General features: G+C 49.6%; 1 protein-coding gene across 1 annotated transcript in view; it reads right to left on the bottom strand.

Moving 5' to 3' along the window:
• Cals (calsyntenin 1) overlaps window positions 1–17,867 on the bottom strand; it is a 172,231-nt gene that overhangs the window by 153,180 nt on the left and 1,184 nt on the right. The window lies entirely within an intron of this gene.

Below are 17,867 nucleotides of genomic sequence, written 5' to 3' on the forward strand. Positions count from 1 at the left end.
CATTAAACGGTGCTCGTTTTTATTTTTTTTTATTTAGTTCTATAATCTCCTTACTTTTATTTCTCTAGTCATCTACTGCTAATCCATTCTAATGTTTAAATATTTTTCTTTCCCTACGAAAATTCGGTAAAGCGCCCATTTCCTGGCCAATCCCCCTGAGTGGGCACGCGCCATTCACTGGAACCACCACCACCATGACAAAGCCTTCTCCTCTGTGCCTCCAGCCGTTCCTGTCTCGCGATGCCGTGGTCCATTCTTTGCTGCCCGATCAACCGGACTGAACTTGGCGCAGCACCACTGTTATTGGCCCGTACCTTACCTCGAAACCACCTAGCGCGAAGTAACCAACCCGTTTCCCATTCATGCGTACGCAACGCGCGAAACGCCCAGAAGCGACAGCGCCACTCCGTCGACACGCTCCCCGTCAGTTCTCGGGCGTCTCAGGAAGCCGGCGCGACAGTGATGTGTTTTGACGAAGCACCGACGCTCGGGCGGGTGGCGGCGCCGACCACCGACCTGGCTCTATTCCGGAACCTGTCAGACGGGGGACCCCGGCGGAGAGAGACGACAGGAAGCCTGCGCGCTATGACGACGACAACCAAACGCAAACATGGGGAGGAAGGAGTTTGGCGTTAAAGGGGCAACAGCAGCAGCAGCAGCAGCAGGCGAACGTCATCGCCCTTACCAAGAATCCCTTCCACGCGAAAACGGAAACGACGAGAAGACGGAAAAAAGAGAGAGAGAGAGGGAAAAAAAAAAAAAAAAACGGGAGGGAGTACACCTGAAGGAGCGCCTTTCGAGCTGAGGGGTAGTGTCGTTGAACGTAGAGTCTTGCCTACCGGCGCCCTCCTGCCAATCTTGCGGTCGTGGAAGTCTTCGAAGACGGTTCGCGCAGGGAGTAGAGGCCGATGTACAGGGGCGAAGACGCGCACTCCGTGTTGGCGACTCCAAGTGTTCGCACGGAAGACTCGTTCGAAATTCTCTGATGGTCGCGGAAAAGCGAGGGGTCGTAACAGTGGAAGGAAGACGTAGAGGAGGATGCAGGAAGATGTTGAGGGGGTATTCACCACGCATCACCGCCCCTTATCAGAACAGGGATTACGTACCCAATTTTCAAGAAGGGTGGAGGGGTAGGGGGGTACGATGTCACGCCATTCCTACTGCTATAGTGCACTATACTACTACTGCCATTGTCAGCATGAGCCGCCGTTCTGTGCTACGAGAAGCGGGACTGTGCTCCTAGCGGTAGGAAAACAGCAGCAGTGCCTCCCAGCCCTTCTCAAACGCGTCCAAGCAGCCGGTCTGCTTCTCGCGAAAATTAGGAAACGGCCATGACGCTTATTATGATTATGATTATGATGATGATGATGACGCGTCGTGTTACCTACGAGTGCTGACGGAAGCACGTCTCCCGGCAGCCATACAGACATAAGCTGAGTCAGTCCTAACAAAGTATCAAATCCTTTGTAAGGCGGAGCCTCGTATGCATACGGGGAGGGGATCTTGTGTAACACGACGATGCCGCCAGACGTGCCGCGACGGGCAGCCGCCAAACACGCACAGCTGCGTCTCGTACGCGTCTGGGCGCGCGACAGGAACGGCAGGCAACCCGAAACGCAAGCCGCGCACATGTCGCGCGATGCGAGCAGGCAACTCTCCGCCCGCCGGCGTGTCTGCTGCCGCTGCTTTTTGCTGCTGCCGGTGCGAGAGCTCCGTCGCTTAGTACACCGTGTCTCCGGCTATCACCTAACCGGAAGAGTAGAAGTACGGTGGCGCGAGTGGCCAGAAACACAGTCTTCATAACGTTCGCTGCTGCTCAGAATTTTTCTTCTACTACTCATTAAACTTTACTACCAATTACAGTGCTAACCCCTTTTTTTGTATATCGTTTTCCACGCGCTGTACATTTTGTTTCGAATAATAAACTGAAACTAAGACCCCTAACAGCCAACCCGCTTGCACGAGGAGGAAAACGATGAGAAGCAGAAACTCCGAAGTGTGCACGAGATTTTGGCGCACGTTAAAGATCCCCGGGTGGTAAAAATTAATCGAGAGTCTTCCACTACGGCGCGCCTCATCGGCTGCGTTGCGCCGGCGCGTTAAACCTTACAATCAATCAATCAATCAATCAATCAATCAATCAATCAATCAATCAATCAATCAATCAATCAATCAATCAATCAATCAATCAATCAATCACGAAACTTCTAAGTTTGAACGTGTCCCTCATCCTGCGACGGGCGGTGACGCCGACGCTTCCACCTGTTTCCAGCAGCGGCATTCACCTGTTTCCCTCTCAACGCGCGCGTGAAGCAGCGGCAACGCAGAGAGCATTCACCCCCGCCACGACCAGCAGACGTCGGCTTCCGTCGCCGCCCGCCGAACCCAGGCCCAACTGGCAAAGCAACAACAAAGACGGCAGGATACGCGAGACTGGCATACTGATACGTGCTACACGAGGCGTGGGAGTACCGGAGGCGACGCCAGTCTGACTGTGTTCGCCCCGTTGCGAGCAAGACCTCAAAGGCTCCGGCGGCCGCCTCCTCCTACGGGGACGCATTTGTCTGTTTTAAACGGCGCAGTCATTGACTGCGATGATGACGCACGGCTGGCTAAACCAGCTCGGCGCTCGTCCCAGCTATGCTTACTTTTGCTTACTTTTCCCGCAACGGCTTCTCTCTCTGAGCGCAGCGTCTGGCCTTACCTGTTCGCCTAACTGCTCTACCCCTTCGGGCGCTGCTTATTACGGGCCGTGTAGCCGAGCTTCGGCCGCTGCAATATTCGCCGCCTCCGTTCTGGTCCTCTCTCCCTGAAACTCCTTTCTTAGCAAATTGAGCCATTTGTTTATTGTTCTAGTTACACAATACTGCAGGCCATGGGGCCAATGTAGGAGTGGGCCCACAGCTACGACCGAAACGAACACGCTTTCTAGATCTTACATCAACACCGATTTTTACAGCCTGCCTCTTGCGAGTCCTGCTGGCTGCAAAGCCATAAAATTTGACGAAAAACGAAATCCGGCTTTGCGTTCGGGTTCACACAAGCCGGCTGCAAACAGTAGGCGGGCGTTGAGACCACAATGTCACGGAAAAGTGTCAATCCGCTCGACCTATATGAAGTTCGTTCATATTAGGCGAGTTGATTCGTGACTGTACTTCGTAGCGCTGCGGAGGGGGAAACAATCAGGCCGTGTGTGTGTGTGTCTGTCCTGATCACTTCGTCCATGTCCCCTTTTTAGCGCTATTAATTTATTTAGCCATGCTACGAGTCTGCTCATCGCAAAAAAAAAAAAAAATAGAAAAGGAATACGTCGCATGACCTTCAATGCAGCAAGAGATCCCTAATTATGTACGACCCACCCGCGGTTCCTCAACGCACTCTGAATGCGTTTCTGCATGCCGTCTTAGCAACGCGACAGTCGCCGACAAGAGACGAACATATAACCATTACCACACGAAGCAGAGTAACCACCTCGACATTGAGCCATCGGATAACAGAAACTGATCAAGAGGTCCGAAATGCTACACGCATCGGGGGCAACGCGTGTTTTAATCATACAATGCACACGATTGCACATCTATCTTCTTTCCGGACGGTGTTTCGTAACGCTAGCGCACGTCTGGGGAACCGTAGGAGTGTATAAGTGAAGCAAGGTACAGCCGCCATGGGATATAAGTACAGCACACGGGCTACGAACATCGCAATCAATCGCATCGATCAAGGGCTCCCATATACATATAGCCAGCCCGCGGCGCGCTGTATTAGTAGCCCGCGTCATGCCTGCCTATAAATTGTCGTCAACGGTGTTTCCAAACGTCACCAGCGCACACACTACATCCTCTACGGCAGACCAGGCTTTATCCTCGGCTTCTTTCGGACCTCCCTGCTTTTGAGAATACCCCTTCCTGACGCACCTTCATCTCATACAGCTTACAAAAACGCGATTGCGTAACGTGCCTTGCGTCGTGACGACGCGACTTAATGGTCCAACGCACACGACCACGCATAGCGACGGCACGCCCTAGAGACGGCCCTATGCACTTTTTATTTATTTTCTTTTCACGGAGTCTCGCCGAACGTCGCCTTCGATACTGGCAGAGCGTGACGGGAAGATAAATCTGTCTTCTTGGGTTACATCAACGTCTGGCACTCATACTCCTACCCTTGGGTTACTAGTAAGCCTGGCTTAAAAAAGCAAAGGAACTCGGTATACGAGTCTTGCGACACGTACGCCGGTATTTTCGTGTTTCATCGCACGGTCAACTCGACCGGGTTATAGCCGTGCAAACTACTGGGCCGAACAACATGTTAGCATATCAATTGACAAACCTAACTTGCGTTAACCTTGGAAGTGATTAATGACGTGGCTCCTTTCTTAGTGCCGGACTCGGCGTTCCTGAAATCGCGGCTGGCTTTGAACAAAGAAAACTATAAATGCTGGTACGCATTACGCTAACCTTGAAATACTTCAAGCGCGCAGTTTTGTCTACGCACAAAGAGTATATGAGAGGAATAACACCTCTCGTGCCGATCCCTCAGAGTGACGAGTTGAAGCGTCAGTTGAAATATTTTACCCAGTCAGTTAAAACGCGCGCAATGCGAAAGATGTGACCCGGCATCGGCCATCAAACGTAAGCGCGCAATTTACCAGCGCGTACCACAAACACTGCGGCGACTCTTCCCCCCCCCCCCTTTTTTTTGAGGGGGGGGGGGGGCTATGCCGACATAGTAAAGATCTATCGCCCGCATTGGATAATGGCGTCCTTAGAATCTAGGATTATAACCGTAATTATTATTATAGTAACCCGCTTATCTGAAAGGGCTAGCCGAAATACTCTATGGCAATTGGACGCATAAATTACGAGGCATCACGAACCAAAATTCCCCCTACAACTAAAATCGCAGCTCCAGTCTGGCCCCTTCCTCGTCTATGCACTGGATCCTCCCTATGAACGGCTATCGGCGGAGGAATCGAAGGTCAATCAGAACACCTGGCCGGCGCGCGCGCGTTTGGCAAACGAACGCGCGGCCGACGCGATTAACAACACACCAACACCGTGCTCATTTGAAGAGAGCAGAATAAAAAATCAAGAAGTAAACAAAAAAGTTGGAGAGAAAGTACCCAAGGTAAGGAGACAGCTGGCTCCGTCCGAGCACGCCCGATAAACGGGAGGGAGACCCCGAACACATGTTTTACCTCGAAACGCACCTGGCTGTACGGTACACGAAGGATAACCAGTGAACGCGGGCAAACTCGCATCGATGTGTCATGGGCTACGTCACAAAAAAAGGGATATATATATATATATATATATATATATATATATATATATATATATATATATATATATATATATATTAGTAACGAGAAGAGTTAACGCTGCACAACAATATTAGATGCCGAAGCGCCATTTGCCCAATCGGGTATGCCCTGAGGATTATCATGAAGACGACGAAGGCCCGACTCGGACGTTCACGCTCACGAGCTCATACCGGCTGGACCTACGCTCGGCCCGTTGCCTTACGCTACGCCTTAAATAAACCCCCATATCAACTTTATCAACTACCATTGTGACCGCTATTCCCCTTTAATATATATATATATATATATATATATATATATATATATATATATATATATATATATATATATAGAGAGAGAGAGAGAGAGAGAGAGAGAGAGTGAGTCCGGGAACCTAAAACTCATCACACGGAGCGCGAGAAAATAAGGTACTTAGAAGACACAGACACACGCGAAAAACATTTAAAGAAAGTTCCAGGACTGACATTTCAGGAAGAGGACTTCCTTTCTTGAAGACAGAAAGTATTCCTGAAACGTCAGTAAAATTTTATTACGTTATTGCTTTTCTTGTATGTTTCTGCCTCTACTTACCTTATATATATATATATATATATATATATATATATATATATATATATAGGGAGAGAGAGAGAGTGAGTCCGGGAACCTAAAACTCACACGGAGCGCGAGAAACTAAGGTACTTAGAAGACACAGACACACGCGAAAAACATTTAAAGAAAGTTCCAGGACTGACATTTCGGGAAGAGGACTTCCTTGCTTGAAGACAGAAAGTATTCCTGAAACGTCAGTAAAATTTTATTACGTTATTGCTTTTCTTGTATGTTTCTGCCTCTACTTACCTTATATATATATATATATATATATATATATATATATATATATATATATATATATATAGGGAGAGAGAGAGAGAGAGGAAAGAAAAATGAGAAGAAAAAAAATTAAAAAGGGTACGAAGAAAGAAGTGTACTGTCGGGCGAGCTAATAGGTCACAAAGAAAGGAGAAAAGAAAAATAAAGATAAGAAAAGGAAAGAACGTTGGTCGTTCGTCTTAAGGGAATAAGGACCTTTCTGCTCCTGATTTCAGGCGTACCTTAATCAGACACTCCACCTTTCGCCGACTTTCATCTTGCAAATATATCCACCCCTTTTCTAACCTTTATTTCTCCCCTTCTCATTAGCTCGACATCGAAGGGGTCAGTTCGCCACGAGGCAACGTCAGACCGAATGAAACTTCGGAAACACTTGATCCGGCTCCTGCTATGCCTATGGCCCCTGACTGATTACGTGCATGTCGCCTAGACTAGATTTAAGAACTCTCCGCCCAGCCGAAAAAAAGAAATGACGTAAGAGGATCAGCAAGTAATTATGCGGCCTTACGGGAGATTAGAAGAACAGCTGCAAAGTAAGAACTTAAACGACAAAATAACGAGATGGTGTACGTACAGGAGGCTGCGGCTACGACTTCAGCCAGACACTGTGATGTTATTTTTTCATTCCTTTTAATTTCAAAACCGTTGTGAAAACAAGGATTGGGCAATAGACGTGCTGCTCTTGCAGGCCCGACGACGCGGTGTTGTTATAGACAATAAAGATACCGCGAGATCTATTCCCCCCCCCCCACGCTAACGAGAGAGAGAGAGAGAGAGAGAGAGAGAGAGAGAGAGAGAGAGAGAGAGAGAGAGAGAGAGAGAGAGAGAGAACGCCTCCTGCATAGGCTGCAAGCCTCCGCGCTAACATTACAGTGCTATGACCGGCAACCCTTTGGATCCTCTTGATGGTTAAGATTTCAACGTGAAAGTTATTAAAACCAGAAAAGAAAGAAAAGAAAAGTGGTTGCGAAAGTTCAGCGCCACAGATAATGATTTCCCAAATGAAGCCATGCTCTCACACGATGCTTTCACGGGTGTACTACGTCATGTGATAGGATTACGGTGGCGATCGTGAGTCCTATCGCCCGTTCCCAATAACGCCTCCATGCATCGCCTATTCGCCATTAACATCGCGGCGACGACAGTCCCAGCTCCAGGTCACTGCTGCTGACTGCGCTCGGGCGAGGTGACTCATCCGACGTAAATTCACACTTCCTGGGTTCTGTGCGAACCCTTTAGCGAGGACATGTCTTCCTGCCCGATTCCCTGCCAAGACATGTCCCTTCCGGTATACATTCACCCTTCCTGGCTCATTTGCCAATCCCCTGCGGGGACAAAACACTCCCGGCGTAAGCAGCCTTCGGCCCGTTCGACATGGTGCGAAGCTTCAATCGCTCCAGTCAGCTCTGTGCCGTGGACCTCATGAACAGCTGCTGGCCGAGATAAGACTATTGTACGACCGTGCCATCTAACCGGGTCATGACATTGCCTTTCATTGGCTTCCCAGTCATTGCGGCATTGTCGGAAACGAAAGTGCGGACGCTGCCTTCCGCTTGGCACACCAAAAAACGGTGACCATATCCATCCCGTTATCCAGGATGGACGTCGCTAGGACTCTCCGAAAACTTGCTCGGAAGACCACGCTATCCAAATGGACCACCCAAGAGTTCACGAGCGCTTGTATCCACGCCCTGGACCCCCATCTTCAGCGCCCCCTTCTCACGACCCGATGCAACCATTCTTTGTCGTCTCTGGCTTGGAGTCGCGTTCACAAATGCTTACTCCTATTTGGTTGGAATGGCAGCCAGTGAGGCGTGCGAAGTCTGTGACACACCACATACCATACGACATGTCCTATGCGAGTGTCCACGGTTTTCATCGGAACGAAGCCAACTCTCTGCGACTCTACGAAAGTTAGACTCTCGGCGCCCGTTCTCTGAGGAGACAATCCTGGGCCACTGGCCATCTCCGTCGTCTGCGGACAAGGCGACAAAAGCGCTCCTGTGTTTTCTAAAAACGACGGAATTGCACAAAAGACTGTAGCACAAAAGACTGCTGTGAACTCACTGAACTTGTTTGTCTATAGTGTCCTACCGCTACAGGCACACCACTCTACGCTATGTCTGTACCTTTCCCCTTCTTTTTCTATTTTCCTCTTTTTTCTTTTGTTCCCTTTCCCCCGTGCAGGATAGCATACTAGGCCGTAGCCTGGTTAACATTCCTGCCTTTCCTTTACCTTTTCTCTCTCTCTTTACCTGCGAATTCGCAGCTTCGGCGCCACTCGTGCGGCAAAAAGATCTATATTCGTTGCTGCGGAAGCTACGAAAATGGGTCGTTTTGCCGCACGAGCAGCTGCGAATTCGCAGGTGGATTCGCATCATGTAGAATGGGCTTTCTGGAATTCTTCATAACTTCATCTTTCCTGGCTCCCTGGCCATTTTTTAGTGAGGACCCGTCACTTCCACTATAAATTCAGAATTCCGAACTTATTGGCCAATCCCCTTGCGAGGCCGCCTGCACACTCGTGATGACAACGGCGACAGCCTCCGGCAACAACAGCCCATCCTGATGTAGTGGAACGCGGTCATTAACACCTGGCGCCTGAAAATGTCACCAGTGACATGAAACCTGCCAATCAAGCTACTTTAGTGTACAGGGCTAATCCGAGGTTTACGGAATATGTAAACGGCGTATGGCAATCCCTTGACGTACAACGTGAGCTCGCGCTACGCCACAGGCAGCGCCAGGAACAACAACAACAACAACAACAAGGCAGCGCCTCCGGCGCTCCACTGAACGCTCGGAACACCATCAACGAGTTCGTCTGCGGGGCGAATAAACCGCGATTTCACGGCGTGCGTCGCCTCGGCTCAAAAAATAAGGACCAAGAAGACACGGCACCGCCGCACTACCACACACGCCCGGCAATCAGTCACGCCGCATTGCGGCCGCATAAACAAAGAGCTTCCTCCGCCTAACGCACGTCTAAACCAAACGCCTCGTGGCTGCGGGAGAGAACGCCGCTCAGAAAAAACGCCCACGGAAAGGGGACACGGGAGCGGTGTTAACGGAGAAGAGACACGACAAGGTCCTCCCGAGCACAGTTCATCTGATGTGCCAGCCGAAGACGGAGACGGGAGGCGCGTCTTCGAAAAGCTTGCGCGCCGCCGGGGGGTCTACATCCAGCGACGGAAGAACTTCTCTCGCCGCGCATGTATAAATCCGTACGACGGCTGAAGGACATTGCGTGTGTCCGACTTCCACGGCTGCCAGATTCTCTCTCCCTTTCCCCCTCTCTCTCTCTCCACGGCTCTGGGATGACGAGATGACCCCGATAAGACGCGTCGGCTGTGACAGCTCGAATGGGTTGCATAAACGGGAACATTTTTCTCCGACTTTTCGGGGATTTATGGGGATGCTGGCGCAATGAAGCCGCTTTGCGAGCGTGCGCCGTGGGAACACGCAAAACCCCGGGGAAATGATGTAAAATACCGAGCGGCCCCATTCGATTCGAGCAAATTTTCGACACAAGGCCGGAAGGAAGACGAAGAGAGAAAAAAAAAACAGCCCCAAAAAGCGGGTCACGGACGCGCATTGAACGATCAGCGTTTCGGAGTTTCGGTCTCTCAGCATTTGTCAATACTTGAGTCGCGAAGTGCCCAGAGGGGAACGTTCTGCAGATGCATAACGACGAAAAGCTTGCGTTTTTTTTTTGTCTGAAATCCCACTTGATAGCTCAGCGGCTAGTGCACGGGGCGTATTTGTTCAAGTTTTGAACAAGTTCTGAAGTATAGGTTAGCGTCAAATCTACCCGTTCACGCCTGTGTCAGCGGAAGACCGAAGCACCGCGCCTGATATCGGCCACCGTCTGGACGCTCACGTCTACGCTCGCTTCACCTCCCGCCAGTAAATACGTCCTCTAAGCCATCTACGTGAGCCTCGACTATCTCCCTTACAAGTGCCAAACTCGACAGAGGTTCGGCCTGACCGCAAGCTCGTCGGGTGAGAGACCGCTGCCTTCGCAACTCGTCAAAGCTTTGGCACAAATTCACGACGTCAGAAATCGTCTGTGGGTCCTTGGTCAGAAGCATTTGAAAGGCGTCATCGTCTACTCCTTTTAGTATGTGCTTGACCTTGTCGGCTTCCCTCACCGAAGGGTCGACGCGCTTACGCAAGTCAATCACGTCTTCAATATAGCTGGTAAACGTTTCACCAGCTTTGTGGCTTCGCACACGCAGTCGTTGCTCCGCGCGGAGCTTGCGTGCAGCAGGGCGGCCAGCAAAGCAGGTGCGGAAGGCAGACCTGGTAGTAATGCCCGGTGAGTTATTGCCATACCAAAGCTTGGCTAGCTCGTCAAGGTAGAAGCCGACGTTATACACTTCAGCTTTATTGTCCCAGTGATTGCGCGTACTCGCGCGTACGTATAGGATGACAGCCAGTCTTCGACATCACTGTCGTCCAGGCCGCTGAACCTAGCGGGGTCCCGCTGTCGCAACGAGCCAGAGCAGATCACGGGTGCGCCCTGCGCCGCAGCGGGAGACTAAATTGACTCGTGGGACATTGTGGACAGCGTCCGGTTGCGAAGCTCCGGGGTGGAATCGAAACCCTTGAGATAGTCGAGGCTCAGGCTTAGAGGACTTATTTACCGGCGAGAGGTGAAGCGAGCGTAGATCTGAGCGTCAAGATGGTGGCCGATATCAGGCGCAAAAGCGTCTCCTGAGGGGCTTCTGCTTCCGCTGACACAGGCGTGAACGCATGCCCTCACGGGTAGATTGGACGACTTTTCCATATGGCTGATGCCTGAGCGCGGCACCTACCCTGATGGTCTCGTGTGTACATTATTCTCGCTACAATATATATATATATATATATATATATATATATATATATATATATATATATATATATATATATATATATATATATATATATATATATATAGAGAGAGAGAGAGAGAGAGAGAGAGAGAGAGAGAGAGAGGAGGGACGGAGGAAGGGAAGTGGGAGAGAAAAATGGCTACTGTATTATTCCACTGGTACCAACTTTGCCGAGAGCTACAAAATAACCGTAAAGTCCTTTCTTGTGTGTTATTTATAGGCACAAAAATTGACTTTGGGGCTTATCAACAGAAGTTTACGTATCCCTTTGTTCTTGACAGAAGGAACAGAAAGATCATGCAGGAGCTAAGCGTTCGAGACAACACAGCTAAGCTCGTCTGTGTGACAAGCCCAAGCTAGTAGGCTGCTACAGCTGCGATACAAACTGCTGCAGTACTGCGAGAGCAAAAAGTAGAATGCGATATAGACTAGCTCATAACGTAGCCCGCAGTCTTCCCAGTGCTAGTAACCACTTGTACGACGGCCTCGGGATCCCTCCCTCGTCAACAGACACTGGCGGCAACCGGACACACGTACACGCGAACCAATTCGAAGTGACCGGCTTATCGACTACATCGGGAGAGTGAGCAAGCACGCAACCGCCGTGCTTGTTATCGAACAGTAAACGCCGGCGAAAATAGGCAGAGAGATATCGCACCTACACTCCCACACTCATCAATGAATCGGCGCCTACTCTAGTGCTCCGCGCATATCAACGTCCTCTTCGTTCCTACAGACGGCTTCTAAGGCCTGGTTCAGACTGCTGCCGCAGCTGTCCTAATAACTTTCAAGAATGACGTCATTTCCCGTCTCAGCCAACCGAACTGCGTGACACGCCGTGATTTTACGTCCACAGATCACGATATGGCTTTTTCGTCGGTAATCTAGGCATAGCATAACGTGCACATGTCCCGTCCAACAAATGCGTTAATCAGATTTCTGCCTGTGTAACAGTCAGAACACTCGCTTCACAAAAGAGTTTTTAAAGCGAAAGCTTTCGATGGTGGGGCCGATGGCGTCCTGTTAAAAAATTAATGTATTTCTCCATAGACCGGTTGGTCGACCAAAAAGGTCTGATAATATCTTGGACACACGGCGCGTGCGTGAAACCGGGCCTCAATTAATTGTCAAAACGATTACTCAAAATCGCGAAAAAGGAACGCTTCTACATAAGACAATACACGCATCGATCATGAACCACGTATCGTTATACATTTAGATCGTCCGTATATGCGTTTACTATGCCTATACCTATGTAAAATACAGCCAGAAAACCTAACGCTTAAATCGTGGAAGCAATACAATGTTGATTCGGCGCCCTTCTGCTAAATGTGCATGCGTGTTATCTGTACTTTCATTCCGCACTTGGTTGGTCGACTGAGGTTCGACTTGTTTCTGTTCTTGTTTTCTTTTTTTTTAAATACATGACACTTGCTTTGTAATTAGAGAACGGCAGTGCTGCGCTGCCGTCGACGTGTGTACACGGGGTTAGAGTCCTCGTCAAGCCAGCGCCTGTGCTGGCTTTTTGACCACACTCCTTGAAACGTGACGTGTAAATAAATAAATGAATAAAATTTGAATTCGAACTTTGTGCGCGAAAGATAGTGGCATGGGTCGTTCTTTGTTCCCGATTTGGGTACTTGAAGGTTTACGATCGATTGGACACCCTTTCAACGAAGGTTTGACGCACTTTTAGCTTTCACGTTTTTCTTAACTTTTTTGTGGAGAGATGTTAAAAATTTTACATTTTTTTACTGAGATTACACAGCAAGGACAAATGTTCGGTGTATTCACAAACGCACAGCTAACTACTCTGGTCTTGCCTAAGTACAACAGTGCTCGCACTGCGTCACTGTGCAGCCTTTCGCGACATTTTTCTTGCACCTTCATATGTTCTTGCATCTGTAAAGTTCGAAGCTTGCGATGAGTCCCCTCTAACTACAGGTGTCGGACAGTTGTTTGTACTCCCGCTTCATTATTAGAGGCACGCAAAAAACTGAAAATCACGTCAGTAGCCACGAATTTCCTTCGGAAGCAGGGGGAGAGGCCACACTATTTCAGTAGTGAGCTAAACTTTCAGTCACTAGTTTCGGTAAAAATCGGTGAAGTTCACTTCTGCGCCTCTTTGGCCCTTTCATACAACCGACTGGTCGCGGTATATTTAAACAAAACCGCCAAATAAATGCACAATTTTGTTTCTCGGCAAAGCTGAGGGTTGTTCTCTTTTCTTTTACCTGCCAAGGCATGTTGCAGGTAAGTTACAGCCGGAGTAGTGAAAACTGTTTTTTCCCCCAATACCTGTACTTGATAAGCAACACGCAGCCTAGTATACCAACACAGTGTAAAGAAACGCGATTTAATTCGCTCGCGCACACATCAAACTTATCACGCGGAAGCGAGGCGAAAACGACATGTCAAGGCAGCAACGAAAGAAGAAACCCAGCCCTCTTAATCTTCGTTATCCACTGATTACGCGCGGAAGAAAGCAACCCGCCTCTGTTATTTTCGGAACATGCTGAAGAAAGTCTAAGACGCGACCACAAGAGTGTTCATTTTTTCCCATTAATTCTAACTTCAGTATACGAGATCGGACAAAATGATGGGGATTCCAAGCGGGTACGATTAGCTACACCATCGAATGGCACGACGCCGTGTCCAGAGCCGCCTTCGGAGACTTCAAATAAGAACATTAACGAGTCCCGACGTGCCAAGCCCCCCAAAGGTATCCCGGTCCAACACGCACGAAGAACACGTCGGACCCGGTCATACCTAGCCATATAATTAAGAGCGAGGCCGAAGACGAGACAGAGAGAGAGAGAGAGAGAGAGAGAGAGAGAGAGAGAGAGAGAGAAGAGAGAGAGAGAGAGAGAGAGAGAGAGAGAGAGAGAGAGAGAGAGAGAGAGAGAGAGAGAGAGAGAGAGAGAGAGAGTGGCGCTAACCAGGCTGAGTTTCGGGTTGCTCGCTAATTGCCGGAGGTGATTTCTCGATTGCTGAGAAGACAGCAACGCCCCTGGTCAAGTTCGACAGTAACCGAAACTTAACAAATAAAATCGACGTGTTGCGGGCAGAGAGAGGCCCGACGTGCTATTTTAGTTGGGATTTCTAAATTAGAAGAGGTCGTCGGCATTCTCAGAACGGCGCAGAGAGTGCCCGGTCAGGATGAGAAACAAGAGCATACGGACGGCGCATGCGCACAGTGCCACCGCCAACGAGCTTCAAACGTGCGAGGAGGAAAAGACCATTAACGCTAACCAAGCAAACTCCCCGGGCGAGAGTGGTTTGGGGATGGGCACTGTGGGTGGTCACAGCTGGCGACCACCCGTCGACTCTCGCTGACCACCCACTCGTTCATTCGTTACCGTGCATGGGTGGTCACGTATACTTAATGCGAGTCCGCGCAGCAAAATGATCCTCGCGAGGAAGAAAGCGGCTCGAAAGCGCTTGAGCAAAAGGGAAATTGCCGTCGGGGTGGCACGGGGGTCGCTGCGACTGCTTCCGGGTAGTTTGAAAAGCCCGCGCTTTCTGAGAAAAAATAAAATAAAAAGGAAGGTTCGTTCTGTCGCAAGAACGGTCGCATGCGAGTGGTAACGTAACGCTGCAGAGGCGTTGGGGTTCAGCCCGAGGCTGCTTTCGTCAACTCCCACAAAAAACGGCACAGAAACGCAGTGCCTCCAGGAAATTAGGATGAAACAATAAAACGCCCTACAGACCATGATATGACAAAAACGAGTCATTCAAGGAAGTCGCGCGGGTGGTATTTTCTTCGTTTCTGTCTTTTCCCAAATTCAACGGCACTGAAAAGTTGTGCGTTTAAAAACGGAAGATGAAACAAACAAACAAACAAAACGGCACGACAGACCCCGATTGTGACATAAAGACAGAAACAGATCGTTTAAAGAAAGTCGTGCGGGTGTTTTTTCCTTGTTCGTTTTATGAACTATGGCTTGCATAAGAATTTTCTTCTTTTTGAGAGCGCTAGAAGCAAATGCAGCAAGGTTTTCCCCAGACGAGGACCTCTTTTCGGGTCGCCTGTGAGAACGAAACGGCAGTAACATGACAGCATTCGAACCGAAATGTCACAGGCTCGGATCTCAATACCCAGCATTTTCGGTTTAACCAAATAGCCTCTACATTTACATTTACAAATACAGCACCTTCTTGCGCGCCCACAGCGTGACATATAAAACGTTATAAACAGGCAGGCGGGTTTACTCGTTGAGGCCGCATAGGAAAGTTAACCGATTTACAAAGCTGACAGGCCAACATTTTGACAGAAACAGTTCGTTCGAAAAGTTCGTGCGGGTGTTTTCTTTTTCATAATTTTCTTTTGACATGTGGCTTGTTTCGGCATTTTAGCCTTTTCAAGAATGCCCGGATTAAGTGCGACGAAATTTTCCTTGGCTTTTAAAATCCCTCATGCTGGCATACGTCAGCAAAGCGCGGGGTTATATGAGCCGAGGGGGCAAACGATAAGCCGCATCTAAGGGCGACTCTAACGAGCCGGACAAAGCTCTGGGAAGGACATTCAGGAAAGGAAAAAACAGAAGAACAACAATCTTACTGCTGCCGTTCCTTTCGCTCGTAGGGGCAACTAGAAGATCATTAGAGAGCGGACGCAGAGGAGTAAGGGAAGCCGCTTATGGCGACTTCCTGTCTCTTACTAGCGGACAAAGCTACTGCTGCTGTTTGATTATCTTCCAGAACACACGGACTCCCGAGCGACAAAACGCCCGAAGAAACCTTGTGATGAACCAGAGAAATCTCCTGCGATGAACCCCTTCCACAATTATGTTGCCTTGTTCGCAAGTTGTATATAGAAGTTCTGGTTGCGTATCAGTTCCCGGTGGCTTTCTTTTGTACGACATAAGGGAGGTTGTGTCTTTTAACAGCGGTCAACGCTCCCTTAAGAACTTGCCCTGGAGCAAAACACAGAATGCACTTCACTTATTTTTTACTTTTCTTGGTATTTTCGAGGAATTCAAATCGTTCATTGACAGCAGCGAAACAGCGCCAGAACGTTTCCGTTAAACGCAACTTCAATTTGGTGTCAAAAACTTAGCCATTATCCCGGCTCCCCTGCATCCTTTTCACAATTTTATTCTTTTCGCTGTTTCTGTAACAAAGTCGCACACACCACAGCGGCGCAACGCGGGAGTTTTCAAATCGCTACTGATGTGTCCTGAACATCTATACCATTCCGTGTGCTCCACGGACACGTTTACGAGGAAACCGAACACGGGAAGCGGCTTATACGTTTACCGTCCCGCCACGATTCCATTCGAAAACAGTCGAGCTCCGTTTACAAAGTCAGCGGGACACACAAATCATTTAGTTAAATTGGGAACATCCTAACATCGGGAAGCGTTAAGCCTAATTCTTTCGCTAAGCCTAATTGTTCGGCAATTCGGAAGATTGGCTTTCAGTACTTCAAGGTTCAACGAAAGTGGTCCAATTTCCGCCCCAACTCGGTTCCTTCGCAGACAGTCGCCGCCATTCACAGATATTTCCAGCAAACCTCGAAGAAAGATCTCCACGTAATCAATCACACCTCCCTCTGAACCACTGAAACTCAGGACACAACACATCGCGAACTCGCTGGAGAACAGACCGAAAAGCCAGAGCTGTGTTTACGACAGGGAGAGCTAGTCTCCGAATTTCCCAAGGGAACGTATGCACTCAGGGCTTTGTATCCGCGAGACTTTTTCTTTCTTTGGCGCACGTGCCGATCCAGTCGAGAGGACTTGATGCGCCGGGAAAACAGAGAAGCTTAGCGTTACTAATGCCCGCTATGGACCCGAGGGGCCATCAGCCGCTGCTCAACTCAACATGCCGTGAGCCCCACGAAGGATGCGCTCATCAATCACTTTTGGGCCACCACGGTTGACGCGGCGACGAAAGTTCGCGAGATGGAATACGCGCCAGCCAGCCGCTTGCTACAAACAACCGACCGTGCGCCGCCACCATCGACGGCTACTCGTCGCCGCAACAAAACACAGCGCATTGCCACTTCTTTCGCTCCAACTTCCCCTTGCACGAATAGCTCGGACACGAAGAAACGGTCGACGTTCATTTAGGCATTGCACATTGCTTCGCGAAAAACCCTCTGACCGCAAGCCAATCGACACTGGAAATGCATCCCCACCAACCTTCGGGGCAGGATGACATTACCATAGCCGTTCAATCCGCGTCGACACCCTCGACCGGAGCTTACGACAGGATCGCGTGCAACGCTCACTCGTCGATTACTCAGAAAATCGCCGAGAGATTGTAGCAAGCGGAGCGCTGGTATGACGTATAACATTGTGGCGCGCCCAAGGAATTTCAGTCGGCCGAGGGCGGGAGACCGGGTCGAGTCGCTCGCCCAAACGGGCTATTGGGAGTAAAAAAGAAGGAAAGGAACCGACTAATGGCGGAGGTGATTTCGTCCAATGATAATTACGCCGAGAGCGAGCGGCGTCGCTGTAGGGCGGCGGTCCATGCGGCCAGCATGCCTACCAGTTTTCCAAGAGGCCCCCCGTCGCTTTAGCGTACACAAGTAATGTCTTACGTTATTGTGTAGCTTTTTCCCGTTCTCTTCTCTAGAACCTTTTTCCGCTTCGGTCTGCTGTTACTTTTTTTTTCGTCTGTGTTGTTTATGACGCCCGTTTTCAGCAGCAGCTGGCCACGGCACGGTGACTGGGTCATCCGCTTGCATAGGCAGAATTACCTCGGCCGCGCGATTTTGACCCAAATGTGAGTCCGCTGGGTTTCGGAATAGCCCCACTCATGTTTGTCGGTGAAGCCGCCTTGTCAGG

Source organism: Haemaphysalis longicornis, unplaced genomic scaffold (assembly GCF_048455015.1).
Source record: "Haemaphysalis longicornis isolate Haplotype H1 unplaced genomic scaffold, Haemaphysalis longicornis Haplotype H1 scaffold_7, whole genome shotgun sequence".
NCBI classification, from domain to species: Eukaryota; Metazoa; Arthropoda; class Arachnida; order Ixodida; family Ixodidae; genus Haemaphysalis; species Haemaphysalis longicornis.